Genomic DNA, 23,800 nt, shown 5'->3' with positions numbered 1-23,800 from the left:
TACACACATTTAACTTTTTGAAAAGTAATAGAATGTGTGAAAAATATACCAGAAATAAAACTTATGTCTAAAAAAGGTGGTGAACCTATCTGTGTCTGTCATAATAAACTGGTGATACATCCAAATATGCAGAGTGTGAAAGATGGGGAATTTCTATCCATGTCAGCCAAAGGGATTTGACCTAAACCCTGCTCAGAAGAGTGCCTTAGCCACCTGCTGAAATCTGAAGTATGTTAAGGGACCACTCTACTTTTTCTTGGAGCTGAATTACAACACAGAACTTATGTGGCCACAGAGATGAGCAGTGAGCAGTAGCAGTGAATAGCAGCTCTGTGACATCTGTAGGCCCCATATAGATGGGAGTTCCAGAATCTGCTTTCAAAAATGTTCAAGCAAGTTATATTCAGTAGTTACCCAAGCACAGAAGCTGTTCTGGAAGCAGAATCCAGACTCCTGTTTTTGCTTGCTGTCTGGCTCCTTGAGTCTTGCATTTATAACAGAATCTGTGAGTTGCCTCTTCATACATCATAATTTAATGATCACAGGTCATAGGCCTGCACTATGAAGAAATGTCTGAAGTATGGTTTTCCTTTTTCAGTGAAGTGCTGTCTCTAGTCAGACAGTATTACATGCAAAGCACAAAGCCGACCTACTAAGTCAAAATTGTTTGTTTGGTTGGTTGGTTGTTTTTTTTTCATAAAAATCAGTACACCAACAAGATAAAAAATTTAAAGGGAGATAAAGTTTCCAAATGGAAAAATGACTATTTACAATTCTGATTTGTGTATACAGATTCTGGAGAGCAGCTTGAGGTCAGATAGAGACTTAGGGGTTTTCTCCATTTTCCCTCAAACTGGCTTCTGAATCCTGTTCCATAACTGATGCTTAACTCACAGATGCATAAATTCTTTGTTTTCTCAACCCAAATGCATTAATAACCATAATCATGATGAAAAAGTAACGACTGGTTCTACACTGTTCTGTTTACTTCATTTTATGAAAGAGAAAGGGTAGAAGTGAAGGAAGGCATGGAAATGCTGTTTCTAGTGCAAGCAGCATTTTAGAGTTAATTTGGTTTAAGAGTGTTTTATATTCTCAGACACAAAAGATGATCTAAGGGGCACACAGTGTACAGTCTGTGATGTCTGAAGAATGGAACCCTAAAGGGCAGACAAAAAATTCAACAGTGACCTAAGGAAGCACAAGGACTTGGCAAAGCAGCTGCCTCAGGCCAGCCCTCATTTGAGAGGGGCACTGCTTGGACACTGCCTCATTAGCAAGGCAATAGGAAACAGACAGAAAAAACCAACACACACACAATGATTGCAGTGAAGGAACCCCAAATTTCATTTGCTGCTTACTGACCATATATCATCTGCTCAGCTGCAATGAGTAACTTTGGCAGTCATGGAAGTGGGAAAGGGAATGGACATGACAATAACAAGAATATAACAAGAGAGGAAGCAGATGCCACTCCCTCCTTTGTAGTTTATGACCAATTACAGGATTTCCATAGACTCCATGAAGCAATTAAAGAGTTATGCTTCAGTGCCCAATTAATATTCACTTGACATCATCAGTTTGCCAACATCCCAGAGAAACAGCCCTCTTGTCCCAAGTCTGAAGTAATTGCATTACAATATGGCAGTTAAAAAAAAAATCACAAAAACCACCCAAAACCAAACAAACAAAAAACTCAAAGACAAACAAAACAAATAAAAAATAATAACAAAAACAAACAAACAAAAAAAAACCACAAAAACCAAAACAGAACTGAAAACAAGAGCTTTCTTGATTTAGAGGGATATTATTCCTCAGTATCTTTAAAAATGCTGAAACACTGGAAAGCATAAAGACTCTGCTTAGTAGTGGACATTGGGAATATTTCTAGAATGTATTTTGAAAACAAAGCAGAAACATTTTAAGCAGCAGAGGAAACTTCAACTGACTCACTGTAGCCCAACTACAGTTGTGTTAAATATGTATATATATATATACACATAAAAACTTCCAGGTATATTCAGGAGAGGAGCAGATCTGGGAGGGGCAAATCCTACATAAATCACACTATAATTCTTTAGGAATGTATTGATTTACACTTGATTAAGAGAAGTTAATGAGACTTAATATTAGTTCATACTCCTTGTAAATTACATGGAACATTTCTTCTTAATAGTGGAAAATGAGACAAAAACAGCAATGGCTATGCATTAATTAGACTGTAATTCTAAATTGTTTCCCATTTGAAAGCATCCCCTGGTCCACCTGGTCGTGTCTGTCTCTGTGCTGAGTCTGGAGGGGCTAAAAAAGACAGCTGTTGTGGGCACTTCCTCCAGGCATCGAGCAATGGACAGAACCAGTCTGGGATGCAGGGCTCAGAGAGAGAATTTGCAGGGCAATTTTGTGTGGGCAAGACAGAACAGCATCTATTCCCATCCTGTCTCACTGTGGATGAATTTTCTAACAGACAAGCCTTCAGTCCCACAATCACTAAAACCTGAAGTTTAGCACCCAGTATATAATTTTTTTACTTATTCAAGCCATAATTAACCACTCTGGGATTCCTGAAAGGGATAGAGCTGCTTATTATGTACTGATTGGCTACCAATGTTCTCAGGTTGCCTGGGATACAGTCAGGTTATTGTTAATGCAGGGTACTGCCAGATTGCTATTATTGCCAAGAACTGTTTGAAAAAACAGAGCCTCTCAGTTCCTACCTCCCATTCAGCCCAGCAAGGTTGTATGAATGTGTCACCCACATGTCACTCAAGAGGGAAACAACACTGATAGGTTTAACTCAGTGCAAAACTCAGACAAATTCAGGTTCTCTCTTTAGTTCTCTTTCAGGTTCTTTCTTTAGTATGGTTGACTGAAGTTCCCTTTCAGCTGATGCTCACAGCTGAGTGCTGCAATCACAGGTGTAGAGGCAGGGCTGGGTTGTGTCCCTTAACAATGCCTATTAAAACAGGGCATCAGAAAATGTGAAAAAGTCAGAGGGTCAAAGTGAGGGAACATAAGAGTTGTGCAACTGGGAGAACAAAGCCTGAAAAACAAGGTAGTTCATGGCAGAGGTGACTGGAGCCCATTCCTTTGGTTTACATTTCATCCAATGAATGTCTAATAAAAAATGCATAATGCATCCAGGAAAAGTGAGATTCTGGGAATCAATGGGTTTTGAGGTGGGGCTAGTGATTAAACCACACATATATGTTCTTGAGATATTTTTTTGACCCCAAAAAATTTTCATTATCTCCTGTGAAGTGTCAGGGGTTTCATATGAGCTGTGGAAGTCAGCTCCTCACTCTCCCTTTCTCTCCTCTCTCTCTTGCCCACTTCTATGTGGTTTAAAAGCCTATTGCTGTAGGGCACTGTTCTGGGAAAGGAGGGACACAGGTGACAGTGTGGACATTTAAATAAAACTGAGTACCACTGCTGTTGAAAAATTTATAAGGAAAAGATGAAGCAGTTATCCCTACCTGAAGGCTGAAGGAGGAATCTTTATAAAAGCTCTCAGTAACATCATGTTGCAGGGCTACTACCAAATTAAAGACAGAGGTAAGATTTCAGTTCAGCATTTCTTGCACCCAATATATTTGGATAGTCTAGAGAAGTCTGAGCATGTTAGAGAAAAGGAAGACTTAAAGAAGAAAATTCTCCATTATGTATTTCCAAAAGGGAAAAAAAAAAGTCTCTATTCTTGGCTCCCCGTGAATATGTTTGTAAAGCACAGGAGTTATAGAGGAAAAGACAAAAATAAGTTTTACCTGACAACCTTGCTTCCTTTCTAGTAAGGCATTGTGGTGGATGCCGCATTGTACACAAAAGAGTTACACAGCAGCAGATATTTTTATTATGTGTTTTAAAGATGATGAAACACTAAACAACTTCAGGAACCATGGAAAATAGCACAGAACGTGTAGACGCAGAGGACTGAGCTAATGAGGAATCAAGCACTTAAGTCCTTGCATGTCATTTGCTATGCATACTAGATCTTCACCCTCTCTCCTCAGTGCCTACAGGTTTCCAAAGTCACCAAGTTAGCTTCTGAAGGAGCAGGTGAAACATGTAAACTTTCCTTTTCATAAAGATGAGAAGCTAAGAAGATTTTGGAGAGAACATTTAAGACACATTTGATTCCAGTTTTTGGAATTCTAAGAAAATGAGAAGTAAGGGAGAGTTGTGTGTAGTGAGAAAACGGAAACCAGAAAATTTTTCCAGAAGCATATCTTCTCTGGAAATGAAAAAAGGAAGAAATTTTTTGGGAGTTTTAGCTTATTTAAATTGGGTGCTGGTTTTGACTGGTTAATTTTCTTCACAGTAGCTAGGATGGGGCTGTAGTTTGGATTTGTGCTGAAAATAAGGATGCTAACACAAGGATGCTTTTCTTAGTGCTGAGCAGTGCTCACAGAGAGTCAAGACCTTTTTGCCTCACCCTCCATCCCATCAGCAGTGAGGCTGGGGTTGCACCAACAAGGAGTTGGGAGGGCACACAGCCAGGACAGTTCACAAGGCATGATGGAGCCTTGCTTTCCTGGGGATGATTGAACACCTTTCTGCCTATGGGAAGAGGGGCTATGCTTTTGCTTTGCCTGTTAAAGTGCCTTGATCTCAACCCATGAGTTGTCTCACTCTAACTCTTCTGATTTCCAGCCCCATTCTGCTGGCAGGGGACTGAGCGAGCAGCTGAGTGGGGCTTGGTTCCTGGCTGGGGTTAAACCACAACAATTGTCATTGGTTCCAAGGGAATTACACTGGTTAACATGAGGCTCAAAATTTGCCTCACTCACATTTATTTGAAGAGATTATATTCAAATAAGCATTCACATAATATGTTTTTGGTTTGTTTTGGTTTTTTCCCCCATAACACTGTGTTTCCAGATTGTTTCATTGTTTTCTTTTTCACAAAGAATTATAAGCTAAGTTATTCATCCTTGAACAAAAAGCTGAATAGCAAGAGGAGGAAGAATTTTGTCTGTGCTTTAGTCTTCCTTTATTATCTATTTGGGCTCTGTTTTCTGTGGTATCTTCCATTTTGCTTTTTTGGAAATACTCTGAGTTTTCAAAAGAACCATTGATTATAACTACAGCACCAGAGTCTGGTCAGAGAAGCCATGCAAGTATGAGTCTTAATTTTAGGCTAAATTTCCTAAACTTTGTGAGATAGTTCTGGGTGATGCTAATGCAACAACTTATAAAAAGCTCTTCAATATCTTGGTACTTCCAACTTTTAAGCAAAAAGTTAAAAAAAGTTGAATGTTAGTGACCTTCTAAGATTTTCCCATCAGAAGATATTGGTATCACACAACAGATGTCTTACTGTGCTGAAACACGAAGTAGAGCCCTACATAATTCTTTCAATGAACTGCAACTTTTGAAGGTTTTAATATTTAACACTTCAAAAAGACTTTTGACCTCAAGCCATTTATTTAGGAAGTCCACACAACATATCTTTGAGTTCCCTAGAGTTCCTTTTCAGCAGATTTTTCAGGGGAAAAAGTATTTATTAAATCCATTACCTGAGCCTTAGTCTATGCTTTGTCCGACAATCTGAGCATGGTTTTTAATGTGTAGCTGTGAATGCACTGATGTCTCTGTTCTCTAGCTTTCCAAGAGGAAATCAGTATTCCACAAGTCACAATGCAGTATGCCATCATTTAAATCTTAAAATCTATAAACAGCTCACCCACTTTGGTTTAAACCGTTGGCTGGCCATGTATAATTGATGTAATGAATGGATGAAGAGTATCCTGCATGGAGGAAACATTTAAAATAAATTAAAATTCATGCAAAATCAGAAAAGAAGATCAGTAACTATTAGCATAGTTACATTAAATGTGTAGTGTGAAATTCATAGCTGTAGACAGTGACTCACTGACAAATCACTCGTGTACTTAATCAAACTAAAAAATCACAAAGAATGCACGAAAGTACACAGTGAGGTGTCAATAGCTTATATTGCTGTAAAACCACACATGAGCATTTTTGAGTAAGCAAAAGCATTTGTTTACTCATAAAACATTTCTCCCTGTGCATGTAGAAACAACTAATATTCTTTACAGATTTTCCATTGTGTACAAGGATATTTTTAGAAAGGTGAATGCCAGAATGAGAAAAGACAGAGAAAGAACTACTGGAAATTGCTTGAGATACTCAGATCTCATTGAAAATGTCAAGCATCTCAGTTTCCAGCATGGACTGGTGAGCCACCAGTTTAAGTCAGAATCCCTCTGTAAACAACAGACTCAAAGTGGTCCTTTCTGAGGGCAGCTCATGCTGACCTACAGCTTGTGTCCTCGTTTGGTGGAGGGAAAGAAAAACTAGACAGTGGATGTTTCTGGGAGAAAGGCTTGCTAGTCTTGAGAAGTGCAGCAGCAAAAGGTAAGCAAGAGAAAAAATATCAGAGGATATGTGGCAGATTATGGGTGTGAGAAGAATGTGGGTTGAGGGGAAGGATAAGATCAAGGGATGTGAATGGAGATGGTGGAGAGAAGTTTCTTGATGGAGAGAACATGAAACCATTTTACATCAAACAGAAGGCAGGAGTCTTTTTATAGAAAGACAAAGAGTAAATTATTTTAAATATCTATATATATATCTTCCTTTCTGTGAATATTCTCAGCTCTGTTGAGAAAAACCTTTGTCACAAAATGGCGTGAATGTTAATAATAACGTCTGATAGAAAATTCCAACACATTTGCAAGGTTCCCTCCCTGCTGCTTAAATGGATGAATAAACTTTGCATGGGTTAGGGTAAGGGAATTTGGAATAACACTGAGATGAAGACTTACCTAGGTGACTCTGTTTTCCCATGTTACTAGAATAAGTCTTTGGATATTTTTCCTCAAAATTTAGAATTATGGTCACACTGGCTTCAATAGGGCATTAAAGGACTTTTACAAGTGTACTGTGTTGCCTTCAGTGATGTTTTCCATCTCACACACCTCTTCTTTCCACATGACTTTTCTCAGTTTTTCCTGGTGCTGAATGGTGGTGAAAAAAAAACTGGCTATAACCCCCAGCAGTCACTTTGTAACTACTGCTTCACTCCGAAGGGCCATATGTTTAATCCCTGATGCATAAGTTTTTCTGGTTTAAAAGCAGCAATAGACATCTCATCTGTTTTTAGCACTTTCAGCTTGGAGGAAGTAGGCCAGGAACATGGGGGTGTTGAAGAATAAAATAAGAATCCATGCTAAATTGCTAATTACCTGTCACTCTATTTGTTTTCAGCTTATTAAAAAAATGTGGTGGTATTCCCAAATAATTCATAATGCCTCAGGCAAACAAGCTAGCCCCGCAATACATCGGATAATTGAAACTGATGAAGTGGAAGACTGAAGATGTTTATTTTGAAATAACAGTGCTAAAATAAAATGCTGAAAGACAGAGAAAAAACACTGGGAATGTTGAAAATAATAACGACAAGAAAAGCATGGTACAGAATAATAAGAGTAATAAACACTGTAGCAAACAATTTGATTTTATTTTAAATTACTCTTAAGAAACAAGTTAAGCAACCACGGATCCTGCAATTGCTGTTTCCTGGCCTGGATACATGTTTAGCTGTCATAAATTCCTTTAAATAATTGCACTTTGCACTGGAAGGCATTACTTGGCTAGGTCCAAGTCAGCCCCAAAACACTAAAACTCAGCAGGGCAAATTCTGTTCTCAGATACGTGCCTGAACATATTTTCAGCAGAGATTTAATTTTTTTATTGCAATAAAATGCTTCAGAATGATAATTTTTTTTCTTATTTCTTTCCCAGTGAGTGTTAGAAAAATGTATCCTCCTTTTCATGTGCTGTAGTGATGCTGGTGGGAGCTATACAATACACATTACAAGACTGAATTTGGTTCCTTGTCAAAGTGTCTGTGTTATCAAGGGATAATTTTTTTAAAGAGATGTTCTTTTTCCAGAATGTGAACTTTGTGTCAAGAGTATTTTCATGCAAGGTCCTCTGAACAGGACCTTGTATACTTCAACATCTTGAGGGAATAAGGGCAAAAGCAAACCACAGACATTCCTTTGCAACACCTGGGTTTATTCTTTTTATTTCTTTTCATTGTGATGACAATGGCTGGGGCAAGGTCAGTCTAGGTCAGGAATATGGAGAGGGACAGCACCATGAAGGGGCTGGGATGACAACCTGCAGCTGTGGCATGGGTTAGCTGGCAGGTACCAGGTAACTGGACACTGTTACTGAGAACTCAATCAGCTTGCCAACGCTTCAGGTGCTGTAGAGAGTCATTCAGTCCAATGTTTCATTTACTTTCCTTCTCTATTCTGTCTTTCAGTTAATCAGCAGTGACCTAGGTGCACAGAGTATTGATAACATTCCTTACAAAACTGTAAGTCACTGACCAATTTTCTACAGGCAATCACTAATTACTAAAAGTATCATAGCTCCAGCACTAGAATTCCACATCACTTTTGTGTAATGCTACTTTCTGCTACTCTGCATCATACAAAGCCAAGCTTTCCCTAATAACAAGGCCCGGAAGAAGAAAAACAGTACTCTGCATATCCCTTTTGGATAGATCATACCATGAACAAAAAGGGGAGGACCCTTCATTGTGAAGATGTTGTTGTACAATGAGGCAAGAGGAGGAAGGGAAATGATCTCTCTTCCCATTGTCCCTGCATTTATCAGATAACAAGGACTAGTTACAGGGCTGCACTTCTACCCCATAGCTTACCTTTGCACGAGACTGTTGGAATCAAATATGAAGGATTTCATGGTTTTCCTTAAAAATATCCTTAAAATTAAACTGGAGTCAGAGGGTCAGAGCAGGGAAAGGATAAGAGTCTTCTGCAATGTATTCCGAAGGGTGTAGGAGGAACTCCCCTAATCATTTAGCTTTCTACTTCTCTGTCTGATTTCTTTGACAAGAACAGAAACTCAAACTTCTTTGTGTTGTGTACTACCATCCTGTTTTAAGGGGAATGACATTCAGTAAAACTGGGGCAATTCTAACCCAAGATATTTAAGTGGTTTTATATGTGACTTTAATGTTTAGGCTTAAACAAACACACAAGAGGAGCATTGGCCAAACTCACAGGCCCCATTCAACAATACCAGTATTTCAGCATTTGAATGGGAGTTTCCTGCATGATTTAATGAACACTCTAATATTGAGATTTAACAAAGGAAAAATTCTTCCATAGTGTATTCACATGGGAAACGGTGAGAGGTGATTTGCTGGATCAGCATTGAAAGTGACAAATTTTCTAGCACAGAACAGAATCCTTTCCTTTTGTGTGTGTGTGCGTGTCAATGATGTGTGGTTAGTAAATAATACATAAAGAAGAATCAGAGTTATGGTTAAAATTGCACCTTGTTATAAAAATAGAGCTGTCAAGCAGGAATGCTGAGGCTGGCAGGGGGAGTGCCTTAGCAGAAGAGAAGTAGATGACTTTTGAGCAACTGGGAGATGTTTTGTGAGGAAAAGGTGAAAACAGTTGTGTGGAAGAGCAACAATGGTGTGAAATTAATTTGTCAGAGTCACTACAGTTACAAGCTCTGGTATAGTCATTACATTCAGCTATGACAAATGAGGATAATGCTACAGTTGAGACCTTGGTGTTTTCTTGTAGCTGAAGCTGAGTACTGGCATGAATTATTGGCCCCAAAAGTGCATTTTTGGTATACAATTTCCTGAGCTGTAGTCAAAGCCTCAGCAATAAGTAAATAACTATTCCATCAGAATAATGACGAATGACGTTGCTAATACACTCCAAGTCCATTCACCTCTATCACTGTTTTTATTCCTGCTAAAGTTGATATTGCCTGGAAAAAAGAACAAATGCAATTCTTTCTTTGGTGTATAATACTGTTTTTGTAGTGAGAAAGGCTGATAGGCACCCAGTGGGCTGCTGGCAGAGGATGAGAGGGCTGTCCCATGCAAACCTACGAGAGTGTGCTTTGAATATTCTTGCTCTGAAGACACTGCCTTTTGGTGAGGATTGAGAAAGCTGCAAGTACCTGCTACTCCTGCATTACATGTTGTTGCACTAAAGCAACTAAAACAATTTGTACTCAAGGGCTCCAAACCACTGATACCCATGGTTAGCTCACTGTTTTTTTGGGAGACTGTAACAGAGTCAGACAGTACTTCAACTGCTGGAGCAGAGCTTCAAGCTTCCTTCTTCCTCAAAGTAAGTTAGACAGTGTTTTTTTTTCAGGAGGGAAGATCTGTGTAACTGATAGTTCTCATCCACCCTCTTGGCTGTGTGAAGTTCCTTTGGGTGATATCCTTCACCAAAGCTCAGAGCTAATGAGATAAATCTAAAATGCTTGGATATTTCATTCATGCTTCTTTAAAAAATGAAAAATAAACTACTAATTTGAAACTCATGTTGGAAGATAAAGTATTCTGAAGTGTCCCTGAGGCAGATAGCATCCTTATTCACCCACTGGTGAGAATTTATGGACTTTTGAGGGGGCTGCAGACTTCCTTTCCCCCCACTTCTCACTTTTCCAGTATTTTCCCAAACTAAAAATAATGAGACTAGTATCTCAGTTCATGGAGAAATATTCAGCCCAATGTATAAAATTTCCATGAACATGATCACAGTTTCTCTTTAAAGCTGAAACATCCCAAGTGGATTTAATTGGGACCAGAAATAAAGCTGTCTTGCTTCTTTTATGCCAAGTTTCTCCAAGTTTTCCCCAAAACTCCTGGTCTGTTCTTACTTATAACTAAAATTGTAGTAAATTTCTGAGTAAACTGAACAAGGGAATGTAGAATATAACAACTTTTTTTTGGAGGTTACAAGTCAGATAAGCACAAGGATTGGTCCAAAACCAAAAATTATTTAATGACATTGTGTGACCTTTGGTGAATTACAGCTTCCACTCTCTACCTGGGACAGTGTGTGGCACCATTTTTCCAAAGAATTTTTGAGTGGTCAGTGAACCAGAACTTGCAAATAGTGCTCCAGATTCATCATAGTCCCAATGTTTACAAACCAGACAATTTCTAAGGTGCTAAAAAAAACACTTATAGTGTATTACACTGAAATGAGAATCTCCTCCTGAGACTTATCACTTTTCACTTTTGATTATTCATGCTGCAAAACAAACTTCAAGAGAAATGAATGAGCAAAAAGTTGAGGTCACTGTACATCAGTTGTAAATACCTGTCTCCTGAGACAAATCCACTGTGAAGGAGCTCCATGGTTTGAAAACATAATCAACTTTTCTTTCAAAAGTCCTCATTCTTACCTAATTCATAACAAAAGCATTGTTTTTCTTATATACACTGGCATAGTAAGATAACCTAACATTTTTAGAAGTCATTTGCTTCAATTGTTTCTTCATTTAGAAAGAAAATGCCATAAGATTTTAGTGTTTTCAGAGATGGTTTGCAATTTCGTTGTTTTTAAGACTATTTTTCTAATATTTCCAAAATTATAAACATCTGAATGTTGTTATTTGGCACTAAAGAGAACATGAGAACATGAGCTGAGCTCATTATGCCTTCAAAATATGAAGGTGGCTTTACTCGCAGTTCAGATTCAGTGAGTAATATTAGCATGACACTGAATGGAGTGAAATGGTGTTGTTTATAAGACCCTATTTTATTAAAAAAGAGAAAATCCTTGGCATTCTATGAAACACCAAGTTGAAAGGGAGGTTGGGAACATTGGTGTCTGACAGCTTATGCATCCAATTACTGATATGTCACCAGAAATATGTGGGAATAAAGTAATGAGATGGCAGTTTCTGTAACAAAGGGTAACATTGTCTTCTTACATCTGGATCATCAGTGTCATGCTACACATAAATATACATTTTCTGGTTAACTCCTTACAGTCACACAGATCACCAGATGAAAACAGAGTGCAGTAACATACGTGCAATGGAATTAATATGCACTTATGACTACTCTTGCAACTACACAGGATCTTATTACAGTATTAATACCATCTTCACAGAAATATATTTTACTTTAAAGGACATAGTGAGCCTATTCTGATTTAAAACTGCAGAAATAATATGATATAAACAATCACATAGAGAGTTTTCTCTTTCTGATGCTTTAGAAACCAAATTTCTAAATCAACCACTCTTGCTGAATTTTCTCTCAAAATTTGCTTAATTGTCAGTTGCTCTTGTCAACTTTAAGATATAGGAGATGAAACATTTAACTGCAGCATGACATAAGCACTCAAATTCAAATACAGTGTTTTTGGATAAAAATGAGGGTGAAGCTGCCCGGTTCTGGTCAGATTTGCAAATTTCAAGGCCCATTCAATGCAAATAAAGATGTCTTGATGAGCCAATCCCTTTTTTGTGCTTGCAGGACACCACAGCATTTAAGTGTATTTAGATACATAACCACTTACAGTGCCTGACATTAAAGAGAGGGTGAAATTTCCTAGAGCAGATTTCCTCCATTCATAGCTTTACATTTAATACATTCAAACCCCAGGCCTTCAACTCTTTTGTGGCATTCATACAGAAATGCCAGGAAAGCAGCCAAAAGGATGTGAGGGTGTGCTTAAAGGCCACAGCACCACACTGAAGACCTCTGGGCTAAAAGACCACAAACACGGCTCTATAATAGCAGGCCAGAAGGAAACAGCTGTAAGGATGAAAGTCATCCTTTTTAGCGGAAAGATGATAGTCTAGTGAAAAAAAAAAGGTTGTATTTTAGCAAGCTCATACATCCAAAAGACAATGTGCACTGTGGGATGGGACTGTCAGAGCTCCCTGCCCCTGCCCAGGTCAGGGCGCTGGGCACACCATGGCCCCACATTCCTGAGCAGACTGGCAGGCACTTCAGCATGCTGGGGCAGGCTGTGCCTGCATGGGCTTTGGACCATAATTCTGTCACTAGGGTATTCTCCTCCCTGTGGAGAAACAGCCCCTTCTGGGCTGACTGTGCTGCCAGCAGCTCCCACTGCTCGCTGGCCCTCTCTTGTAAGGCCTCACCTTCCCTGACCCCTGAGGAGCTTGCATGGAGTCACCTTGCAGAGATCACTGCACAAGGCTTCTCAGATAAAGTTGTGTGGATAGACAAAATGTAGGAGAATATAGATAGTGGTGAAGGTAATCTGGCCCCTAAGGAGTTACAGCTGTGCCAATTATCAAGCATTAAGAACAAGCCTGCCCTTAATAGGCCACAGCTGGATCAAATTAAGAGGGGTATTGTAAAAGAGCAGGTTGGCTGGTCAAGATGTGAGATGGAGTTTGTTGGCTGTGCTGAGAAGAAGAAAGAATCAGTGCTGCGAGGAGCTGCCCATGAGAAATCATGAAGAAGGTATGGGACTTTTGCAACAATCTAGCAACAAAGTTGTGCTTTAACATTTCTAAAGCAGTAGTATGATATTAATCTATGCAGAGTACCTTGGCAAGACTCTGCTCCTCAGTCAGAGTGGCACATCACAGGGCATGGGCACTGCTAGTGCTGGCACCTGGGCACCAGCCTTTACTGCCCCATGTGATGCCCTGCTCCTCCTCAGCCTGACCCTCACCCTGCTTCTCTTCCCCCGTGCCTTCACTGCAGGCCACAGCATCCTCCAAACACCTGTTTTTCTGCTTTGGAACCAAGCACACTCTTAACATGTCTTTGAATTAACAGAAATTTGCACATAAGGAAATTACAGGGTGGGATTTAGCCTGCAAAGGGTTGTACCAACTATAAAATTAGAGTTCTTTATGTGTAACAGCAAATTTGGAGCACTAAGATTTGACATTAGGAGATCTTGATGCAGAATTCACCTGTGTTTGCTCGTATAGACTTAGAAGAGCTGCAGATGTAAGAAGATAAATATTTATTCTCAAAGTGTGTCTGTGTACTAGGTTTCCATGACATCCATACTGCTATAATCAAATATATTGCATATATAAAGTGTGTAAAATCCTATGGGGGTTTTTAGAGGACTTATTTCATATTGTCCTTTTGGTAAATCTTACAATATTTGAAGTAGTAATTACAGAATGCCAGAATTAATTTTTTCTCCAATAATAATGTGTCTGACAATCCCAAGCAGTTAGCTCATTCATTAAAATTCAATAATGATTTCTCCAATGGCTTTCAGCAGCAGTAATGACATACATTGTTATGCCCACTAATTTCCATGAAGAACAATGGAACATTATTTTATTGGCATCTAGAATTACTCCACCACACTTTGTTGCATTCTTTTCAAGAGACAATGAAAGGGAAAGCTGAACAGTCTGGATTGTCTCCTTTTCAAGCCTTACAATATTTTGCTACATCAGCAAACTGTTAAGTAGACACTCTGAAATATGCTTGAACTGTTTTAATCATAGCACCACAACTGGATCAAGGGTCCGAGTCCTTAGTACATGAAAAATTTCCAAGCTGTTAAATTCCTTGGGAATTTTAAAATTATAAATAAAGCGTAAAAGTATTTCAATCTTCTTTTTAAAATTAGATGGATTGGCTGAAGTGTTCAAAAGTTTTTTGTTGCCTTTTAAATATTATTTGGTTATTCAGCTTTTACTACTTCTTTCAGGACTTTCTAGGGCATTCTATGAACAAGCATAATTTCAGCAACTACACTGTATTTTTAGAACTCCTCAAGGATAGCTTAGGCATTCTCAGGAGTATCACAAAACTGAATTTTCTGTGCTAGGTGTGGAGGGGTCAGGTCACTGGGTTACGCCTGCCAGGGAAAATGGTGCAGTAGAGGAATGGAGCAGAATGGGATCAGAGAGAGAAGGGGCCAGCCCTGGTGAGCCAGAATTGCAAGCTCAATGCAGTGCAATACATAGTCATGAGGCAGCCATATAAGTAACAGGTTAATCCCCCTCACCCATATTCCCTTCACCTCTGCCAGCAGCTGCAGTGTTCCCATGGCACAGTCAGTGTAGGACAGGGGCACTTTTTTACTGCCTGTGCTGCTGCCCGAGGCAAGACGGCCCTGCTTGCGCCTAGGCTAGACTGGATATTTCTGTCTGTTTGGGTTGGTTTTGTTGTTTTTGTTTGTTTGGGGTTTGGTCTAGGATTTATTTTTCTGTCCTTACATAGTGTGCAAGCATTAGTATTCAAATTAATGGCTTCTGCTCCTGCTTACAGTGGTGGAAATCTTTGCCAATGGGCAGTGTACTGCCTGTAAAAGCACAAAAACTGTACCCCACACATGGCTCAGTGTGCAAACCTAGGATAGCAACCTATTGCTACAATTATACCAGTGTAAGCAAGAGCATAAGTGGTTTACTGGCCTGTTTGCAGTCATAACCTGCGCAGGATTTGGCACACAATGCATTTAGTTATTTAGCTAATAGATTAATTCCCTAATGGAATCGCAAATCAAGAGGATTGTGAATGCTCAGAATCCTGTTCCTTTTCTGCCTTGTCAGGACACATCAAGTTGTCCTTTTCAGTGTATTCTGCTTCTGTTAGGCAGTTAGGTCAAAACAATTGTTTACTTTATATACCTGTAATTATTATGAAGTACGCTGAACTACTAGTCACATTTCCCACAGTCAGAAACTCGGGGCCAAACTCGTTGCCTTTGCCTGCAAAAGATGTCACCCCAGGGTAGACATTACTTATTGCAATTCAATCCTATTTAAGCTGAGTAAGAATGACATGAATGTGTATTCCTTGGGGGATGCATCAGCAGTCTGGATTCCCAATTCAGAAAGCATCCAAATTACCATTCTACAAAAGCCGTGTCTGAACTATTTTCAGGAGATTGCTCATCGGAATCAGGGCAGGTTAAAAGATGTTTCCTGGATCTCTGAGATGTAGTTTCCCCATCTGGCACTAAGGAACCTTTTAACTTCAAAACATCATATTAGATCTGGACACCCAAGAATAAACTAAGCATTTTACTCTAGTTTTGTGTTCTGTGAGAATAGAAATTGAACTTTGAACATTGTGATTTTGGTTTGAAATAATCTAGGGTCCTATTTGCATCATGGGGATGTCCATTTCCACAATGTTCAGTCAAGATCTAGGGTTTTTAACTAGAGCAATACTTCCTGCAGGTGTAAGATTTTAGGTAGACATATGTTTGGATCAAAAATCAGTTGCAAACTTGTCTTCTGCACAGAAGAAAACTGCACAGTTATCCATATTAAAAAATGCAGGTTTACTTCTGTTACTAAAGTCAGAATATTCAATCTTTTAATTTCTTATTAAGTGAATACTCCATGTAAAAAAAAATTGTTTCAAAGGCAATCTTTGTCACTGCCCTTCATTCAGCTCCATTTGCCACAAGTCTAAGAAAGAATAAATTGATAAGGGGCTCATTGTAATGTCATTTAAATTAAAAAAAAAATCCCTTTACTTATTTCCAGAGACAAAAAAGTAACAAACTTTTAATTTATTATCCATTGCGGATATAAATATGCAGGAAGATATGAAGCTCTCAGAAGCTCTTTGTTAAAGATTAGCTCACTGCTATGTTCCGGGTTGCAATATCCCATGAACTCTTTTCTCTTGGTCAATCCCCAAGTCCCCAGCCCTGGAAACAGGAGTAACTACTTACCATAGAGTTAGCCCTCCTGGGGCAGATTCCCAAATGGACTTTTGTGTCGCAACTTCCTCTGGTTTCTCCTTGCCCTGTCTCCTGACTGGCTTGGCATCCCTGGTGGCCAGTCCCCTTCCCCTGGAGGCCAGTCTGCTCTGCCCGGCCCTTAGCTCTGCCCCCCACCCCTTCCCCTTCTTAACCTGCCTGCTCCATGTGGTTCATGCTCTTTCTAGCCGGGTTTCCCTTCGGCTGCTGTGTTACTCTGCTGGAATAAAACCTTGCAAAAGAGCCTTTCTTGCCTCTATCACTGAGCCAGTTGCAGTGAGTGGAGGTTTGACTGCATTGCCTGAATGTTAACTCAACTTGCTTTTTGGCAGGAGAGGTTTGCTGGGGACAAGAGATAGGCAGCAGCACCCACCTTTTAACACCTGCATTTCTAATGGGTTGGCATAATCTTGGCTATACTTCCTTGAATTCAGGACAATATAATGCTTAATATCTAAAACAGTCTTTCTAGAAATGACTCTCCTTTCTGCATACACCAGAAGTGGTAAAACACCACATCACCTTTATGTGGTGCTCCTGGAGTGCTCCTGCTGAACAATGAGTGTGCAGACTGCCATTCCCAACACCACTGAATGTTCCGGGTACGCATCTACTTTTAACAGGACAGCACAAGACAGACAGGCAGGATTTTGAAACCCTAAGCCATTGGATAGATATCTGAAATTATTAAGAAGACATGAATTAAATAGAGAATACTCTGAGTTGCACATTCCTCTATTGATACATTCCTGTCTAGTGGCTTGATAGGATGATTTCATCAGGAGAAATTCCCAAGCACATTTTGAGTGAGAGTAAATAACATGGCTAATCGGTTTACTTTCTTCCCCTCTAAAATAATTCCCAAATTTGGTGGAGAGTTGTGGAGAATATGATGTGGTGTTTTTTACAATTGAAATTAAAAACGAGTGTATGGTTTTCTTCTGTGGAAGATAAAACAACAACCACAAAAAACACCCTAAGCAGAGCAAACAAACAAAAAAATCCCAAACAAAGCTGAAGCCAAAACCAAGAAAAAAACCCAAAACCAAATACCTCTCCCCCGCCAGACCCCAAACACCCAAACTATGAGTAAGCAGACATATCCCATGATTACGTTTTTTTAAAATGAAATATCTTGAAAAACTTATTTAAGTAGAAGTTTACCTCTAAATCTACCATGGATGTCAAACACTGTGAGTGAGTGTAGGTAGCTGCAAGGGTGATGAAATGGGTTCAATTTCTACTCATGAGTGTGTCTCCGTATTGGATAGTGAAAAAAAATGAAGGTACTGGAATTTACAGAATGTGGAACAGAAAAACAATATGATAATTCAAACCAAATTCCTATAGTATTTTCTGTTCTGAGCTCTGATTTCAGCCAATAGATGACTAAATGTATTTTTTATTTACTGAAAGGTATATTCTACTTTTCAACACACACTATTCTTTCAAATAATACAAGCCTTTTTATAATTCTTCTTAATAGACTCCTAGAAATTAAACTGCCATCTGGCCTATGAAGACATTAAGATATAGGAGATGAATTTTACCAACAGGGAAGTTACACAAGGCACTCTCTTCAGGCATTCTGGAATTTATTGACCTACATCTCTGGTGCACCAGGTCACCTTGAGTTTCAGGGACTTTGAAAATTCTAAAGAATCAATATTTGCAAAGACATGAATTTGCTCTCAAGCAATGACCTGGATGCAAGCACATCTATAATATCCAGGGATGCTTCACTGATCTTTCATCAAGACATAACAGCAACCACATTCTTTGGCCACAGTTCTTTAATGTTAAAAATTTAATTGAATAGGAAATTATTTGAAATTTATTTGGCCTTTAAATTGAAACTGAAGGAAAATGCCACAGAAGAAAATATTGCTTATATGTGAGGTAAGGAAAAACAGGATATGAAAGTGGTGAAACTGATGGCAGATATAGACAGATCCATTTAGTGCCCCAGAAGCAGTAGATGAAAAACATTGTATTAAATGCTCAGTTTTGCATTGAACATGGTTTAAAGCATTTACAGCTTTCTATAATGCCATGTTCTTGATAATGTGACTTTCTGCTACTCTGAATTTTTTTACTGCTTTTTGCAGCTTTATTGAATGAGAAAGGCAGTGAGACACATTTTGTGACAGTACAAATTAAAGCTTCTCCCTGAAGAGTTTTGCTGGGAAAGATGTTGATCAACAGGCTGATGTAGTATACAAAAGGCACACGTCACCTGTCTGTAGCCACCCTCATTGATGCAAAATGACAGAGAGGAGGCATCACGAAGAGTGTTCTGAAATGCTCTTAAAATACTGACAGGAGAGCACATTTTTGTATCAGCTTCCAGGTTTGTTAAAAGAGCTGTGAATTCCTGTCTTAGAACTCTTCAGTAATGTTATCTATCCTAGGCTGAGAATGCCAGGCACTCTCATATTATTAAGAGACAAACGTGCAGAACTCTGCTCTATTTTCTCACTTGATGCGGAGAAGTTCATCCAACAGTAAAATAAAATTATCTCATCTCCAGTGTGCTTCTTGTCTTCACTGTGTTAACAGAGGCTCAAATCTCAATCCCAAATACAGCTGCTGCTGAAATTTGTGGACTTCAAACTTTTGATTCAAAAACATGTTGTGACACACAATTTTGATATTTCCCTCACTCTAAGTTAGTCTAGGGGTGAAAAGCAAGAACTGGCAAGGCTAAGCATGAAACTGTCACTTTGTTTTCTGTAGGAGGCTGAGAGAGGTATACATGTCCCAACGTCAGATACATAAATCCAATAACATCCTTATCTTTACCAGTGCAAAAGAGGAACAAAGTAATTTCATTTCCAGGTAAATTTATTATATATAAATAAAAGGAGAAAGAATAAAAATTGTTAAACATGTCTGAGCTGTATAGACAATGGACAAGGAGGGGGGCACTCTAGACCATATGGATTTACAGGCAGCTTGCAACCAGCCTGAATTCTGTTGACTGTAAATCCCATCTGCCTTCATGGCAGGTAGGATTGGTGCATTTTCAGGCAAAATGTCAAGAGTGCTTCTGCACAGCCCGCCATGGCCATCTACTCTGCACAGTGCTGCAGCAGCAGTCTTCCCAGCTGTTCCAAATCTATCTCTGTATGGGAAAGAAAATTGCTTTTCTGTGTGCTCTAAAGCTCCTGATTTATCTACAGTTTTCTTCTAGGGCCACTCCAGCTGTGTCAGCTTCAAGCCAGCCCTGCAGTTTTCTTTGCAGGTAGATAATGCAGATGGGGAACAAATATGACTTTGAGCCTGCCCTAGAGATGATTTCTTAATTGTATGAATACAGCCATAGTCTAGCTGAAACTGCACACAAAATGGGAGCTGTGATGTTTAAAAAGCACCACACAGGATAAAAGTCTACCAAATCTGTATTATGAAGTTAATTTGTAGTTAGATGGCCTCATCTTTGTTGTGCTGCACACTAAGGTGTGCCTAGAGGAAGGTTTCTGTAATGTTTCCAGCATTGGACTGTGAACTGCTGGAGTCCCACCAACATTGAGGAGGTCACATTTCCAAGGACTTGGGTGATAATTAAAACCAGGAATTATTTTTTCTAAGTCTAAGCTAAATTTCACTCTAATTTTGTAACCTTGGGTTCCTTTTAAAGAAAATGGTGTGTAGTGAACAGACATCTAAAATGGGCCAGATGAATCCCTCTCCCCTAGCTCCTTATCTCTCCTTGTCTATCTTAGTTAAGTAACAGGTACACAGGAAGCACGTATTAGATGCAGACACTTTTTATTGTGTTTTAAGATCTGAACTTGAGGAAAAATCATCAGTAAATACTGCTAGTCCATAAATTTTCATTTTTCCACTGATAGACTGTAGTTTAGTTTAGTACTACAGTTTCTTTGTGTCTTAGTTTCATCTTAGTGTCCTTAGTTTCCAGCTTGCTCTTCTCAAGCAGTTCCCAAAAAATTTAGAATGGCTGCTGTTTGTTACTAGGTGCACATATAGCTCTTAAAAAGAAGATTTCTGAACTTAATCAAAATTTCTAATTGCCATCATGCCATAAAACTCACCATACTTAGAATAATTATTTTGTTGCTATTCTATTAATAATCAACATAAATGCAGTAAAGACCTGCTGGTTCTTTGCTAGTGTTTCTGTGCTATGTTAAAAAAAATAAAAAGCACTTCAGCGGAAGCCTTTTTGGTTCATAAATTCTTAAACACAAGAAGACTCTTGTCTTTTTCAATAGTGAGGAGGTATTATACACATACAGCTTGTGATACAAAGCAAGAAGTTAACAAAAACTGTAATTAAGCTGAAAGAACAAAAAAAAAATGTTATCAGTTATAGAATACAGGATACCAATTCTGGGACAGGGGTTTATACCTCAAAAATATTTTTAAATTTGAGTCATCATCATTATTGTAAGTGTATGCTTTGAGATATAATCTTCAGCACTAGAGAAAGTACTCAGAGGTCTCTGCTGCATTTCATTTTAAAGGGTGTGACCTCTGGGTCATTAAAACATGCATGCTTTCATGGCTGTTTTTCTCTCTGCTGGGCATCCCAAGTGTGTCCCTTGTGAATCCCACTAAAACTTGCAAGGGTGCTTCTGAAGCAAACATTTTGTACAGAAACTCACAGAGAGTTTATTTTGCCATCATGTGTGCACAGATAACATATCACTTGTGACAAAGATTCCAACGCATCATCATCTACAATCTTTGGACCAATGTCCAGATAATCTGGAATTAGCAACTGAAAATTTCCAACTTCAACTACTCCTTGCAAAGCTAGCCGAAAAGGCTATTGAAAACAAGTAGCTTGTTGCCTTTAACTGAAAAATCATTACTATCGGTGCATGAACCAAAGCCCAAGCCAAATGGCATCATCTTTTGCTAACACTTTCTCTGCACAAGGTGTCGAGGAGGTTTGTGCCCAGAGACTGAATGTGCCTACAACGCTGTGGGGTCCTGGTGATCCCTGTCATTCTAATGGACCATTAAATTCTGTTACTAATAGGCACACATTAAAAAGCCAGCTGTAAAGTATTATGAGGTTAATAATAGTCTCTAAATGGTTAGACGTTTACTTAGATAATAAAACCACCCTGTTCTACAATAGCTAACATTAAAAAATACAAAAATTATTTTGAAAGCAACATAAGTTCGACTGGCTTTAAGCAGAAGCTAACCCCTAACTGATCATAATTACCTTTGTGTATTATTCTTCCATAATTCCTCTCTGCTGGAGAATTTATTGTACCTTTATTCTAAGCATTTGGTCCCAGGTCTACCACTGACAACATACTGGCATACAGAGGCAAAGAAGCACTCTTCCAGCATATGATTTGTTGATTTCTAATGGGGTGTAGGAAAATGCAACTTTTCAATAGTCTGAAATCAAAAGGCATTCAACAAAAGCTATGTAGACTGTGAAAGAATAAGCAAAATATTATCATCCATATTCATGAAAATACATTAGCCCACTTACCTGGGGTATTCAATTATTTCCCTACTTATGGATAATATGCGGGCTAAATGTGTGCTATAAGTGTCAAGATCAATTTAAAAAGTGAGTAAATTGCCTTTTTATGTCCTGGTATTAAACAGTGTCCTGCATGCATGGCTGTATCTTCAAAACTGTTTAGTTTTCACAAAAGCCCCAGCTATTCTATTACAATACATGAATAGGAAAATGGAATGCACAGGATACTATTGAGCTGCTAATGACATCGATGTTTTATTTGAATCATTCAGAGTAATGCACAAATGTTTGGAGACCTCAAAAGAGACTGGTATAGTCGCAGTCAGTTCGACAGAGATGGAAGGAAGAAGGGTTTGTCACTACTGTGTGTTGCATTATAGAGAGACCAGAGACAGAGGTAAATATTTCTGTAGTGTTCATGAATTCAAATGAGCGATTCATACTTATATTGTTTTCCATTATACATCCAGGAACTCCTGGTCAAATGCTGCATTCATAATTTCTCATGAAATACTTTTCTGTTAAAATATGTTGCATAAAAAACTCTGAACTGTGAAGAAAACCATGAAATACCTGGACCATCCAACCTAAAGAAAATAGACTTTGGTAGAATACCTACACTACTGGAAAGTTTTAATTTTTCAGATATGTTACAGGTGACTTAAACACCACATTTACGAGCACCTTTACTATCCTGTTGATGTATTAAAGAACCTAGAAATAAAGAAACACACTTTTGAGACAATATTAGTGTAGCAGGTAGTATAAAGGCTGGTCTTTATTGGAGGTCTCCAAAGGACAGATATGGAAAAATGCCCAACCCACATAGGGTGAATGCAGTTTTACAAGTTCAGAAAATTACAAGTTTTACAAGTCCAGAAATTTACAAGAATCCCCAGTTAGAAGCACAAGTGTGAGGTAATTCCCTCCTTTCGGTTTCACCTCTCCTGTTGTCCCCCTTTAGATAGTTTGTTTATGAAAGTGTGTCTCAAAGCTGGTTTCAGCCTTGGCTCCCAAGGAGAACCAAGATAGGATAGGGTCCTTTGAGCTCCATCCTTTGGAGCCTCTGGAATGTGTTCTTTCTGCCTAGGAGGGTAGGAAAAAGGTAGGGGAAAGTACTGGAGCTAGCTAGGAACTATATAACCATACAACAATAGTCTACAGAGTGAGAAATACATATAAAGGAAATAAAAAAGCAAAAATCATTCTGGCCTCACTGCAATACATCTGCACAGCAGTGCACAGAAAACTCTGCCAATTACAGGCTACATTTTGCTTTAATATGTGAAAAAATCGTTTTGGCAGCTGCATTACTGATCCAAATAGCAATACCTTTACATGCCTCTGGTTGAATATCCATGGAGGACTTCACAGAACAACAGCAATGAAATGAGCTAACCTTCCACATAAATAGAGATGATTGGAAAATGTTCTGTCAAAATTGTGTTAATCTGGACATGTCCTTTTTATGTTACATGGAAAAAAAGAATTTTGATTTCCTTGGATTCCTTACCTCCCTGTTTTACAAATAAACAAGAAAAGTGTGTCAGTATGTTTCTTGGTTTGGTTGTGGGTGTTTTGTTTTGTTTTACTTTATCTTATTTTTATAAACAATAAACATTTTTATTTCAGAGTGTCATAAAGAAATTCTGAAAAAAATTCAATTCTTTTTTTACAAAAATTCCTATGAAAACATTGTTTGTATTATTCTGTCGACTGCTCATCTTAGTATAACCTGCAGAAAGTTTTAACAGATTCTCTCCAGTTTTCTCTTTCTTTTTGTATTAGAATGATTTTATCTTTCAGTAGGTAGCTAGCCAGCAGAGGC

The 23,800-nt window shown here is 38.6% G+C and overlaps 3 long non-coding RNA genes across 4 annotated transcripts; 2 read left to right on the top strand and 1 right to left on the bottom strand.

The window, feature by feature from the left end:
* Positions 1–396: 396 nt before the first annotated feature.
* LOC135301793 (uncharacterized) lies at positions 397–10,032 on the top strand. Of its 2 annotated transcripts, XR_010363528.1 has the most exons (3): positions 397–505; positions 8,297–8,350; positions 9,845–10,032. It is a non-coding gene; the product is annotated as an uncharacterized LOC135301793 (long non-coding RNA). The 2 variants fall into 2 exon arrangements; XR_010363527.1 differs by lacking the exons at positions 8,297–8,350; positions 9,845–10,032 and adding an exon at positions 7,231–7,479 and having other exon boundaries at positions 407–505.
* LOC135301794 (uncharacterized) lies at positions 7,925–13,462 on the bottom strand. The gene is made up of 2 exons (XR_010363529.1): positions 13,354–13,462; positions 7,925–8,311 (listed from the first exon to the last, which is right to left on the bottom strand). It is a non-coding gene; the product is annotated as an uncharacterized LOC135301794 (long non-coding RNA).
* Positions 12,782–23,542, top strand: LOC135301792 (uncharacterized). The gene is made up of 3 exons (XR_010363526.1): positions 12,782–13,267; positions 19,236–19,337; positions 22,245–23,542. It is a non-coding gene; the product is annotated as an uncharacterized LOC135301792 (long non-coding RNA).
* The last annotated feature ends 258 nt before the right edge of the window (positions 23,543–23,800 follow it).

Source organism: Passer domesticus, chromosome 5, assembly GCF_036417665.1.
Source record: "Passer domesticus isolate bPasDom1 chromosome 5, bPasDom1.hap1, whole genome shotgun sequence".
Lineage (NCBI taxonomy): Eukaryota > Metazoa > Chordata > Aves > Passeriformes > Passeridae > Passer > Passer domesticus.
Note: the sequence above shows the minus strand (reverse complement) of the source record. Positions and strands in the feature narration are given on the sequence as shown.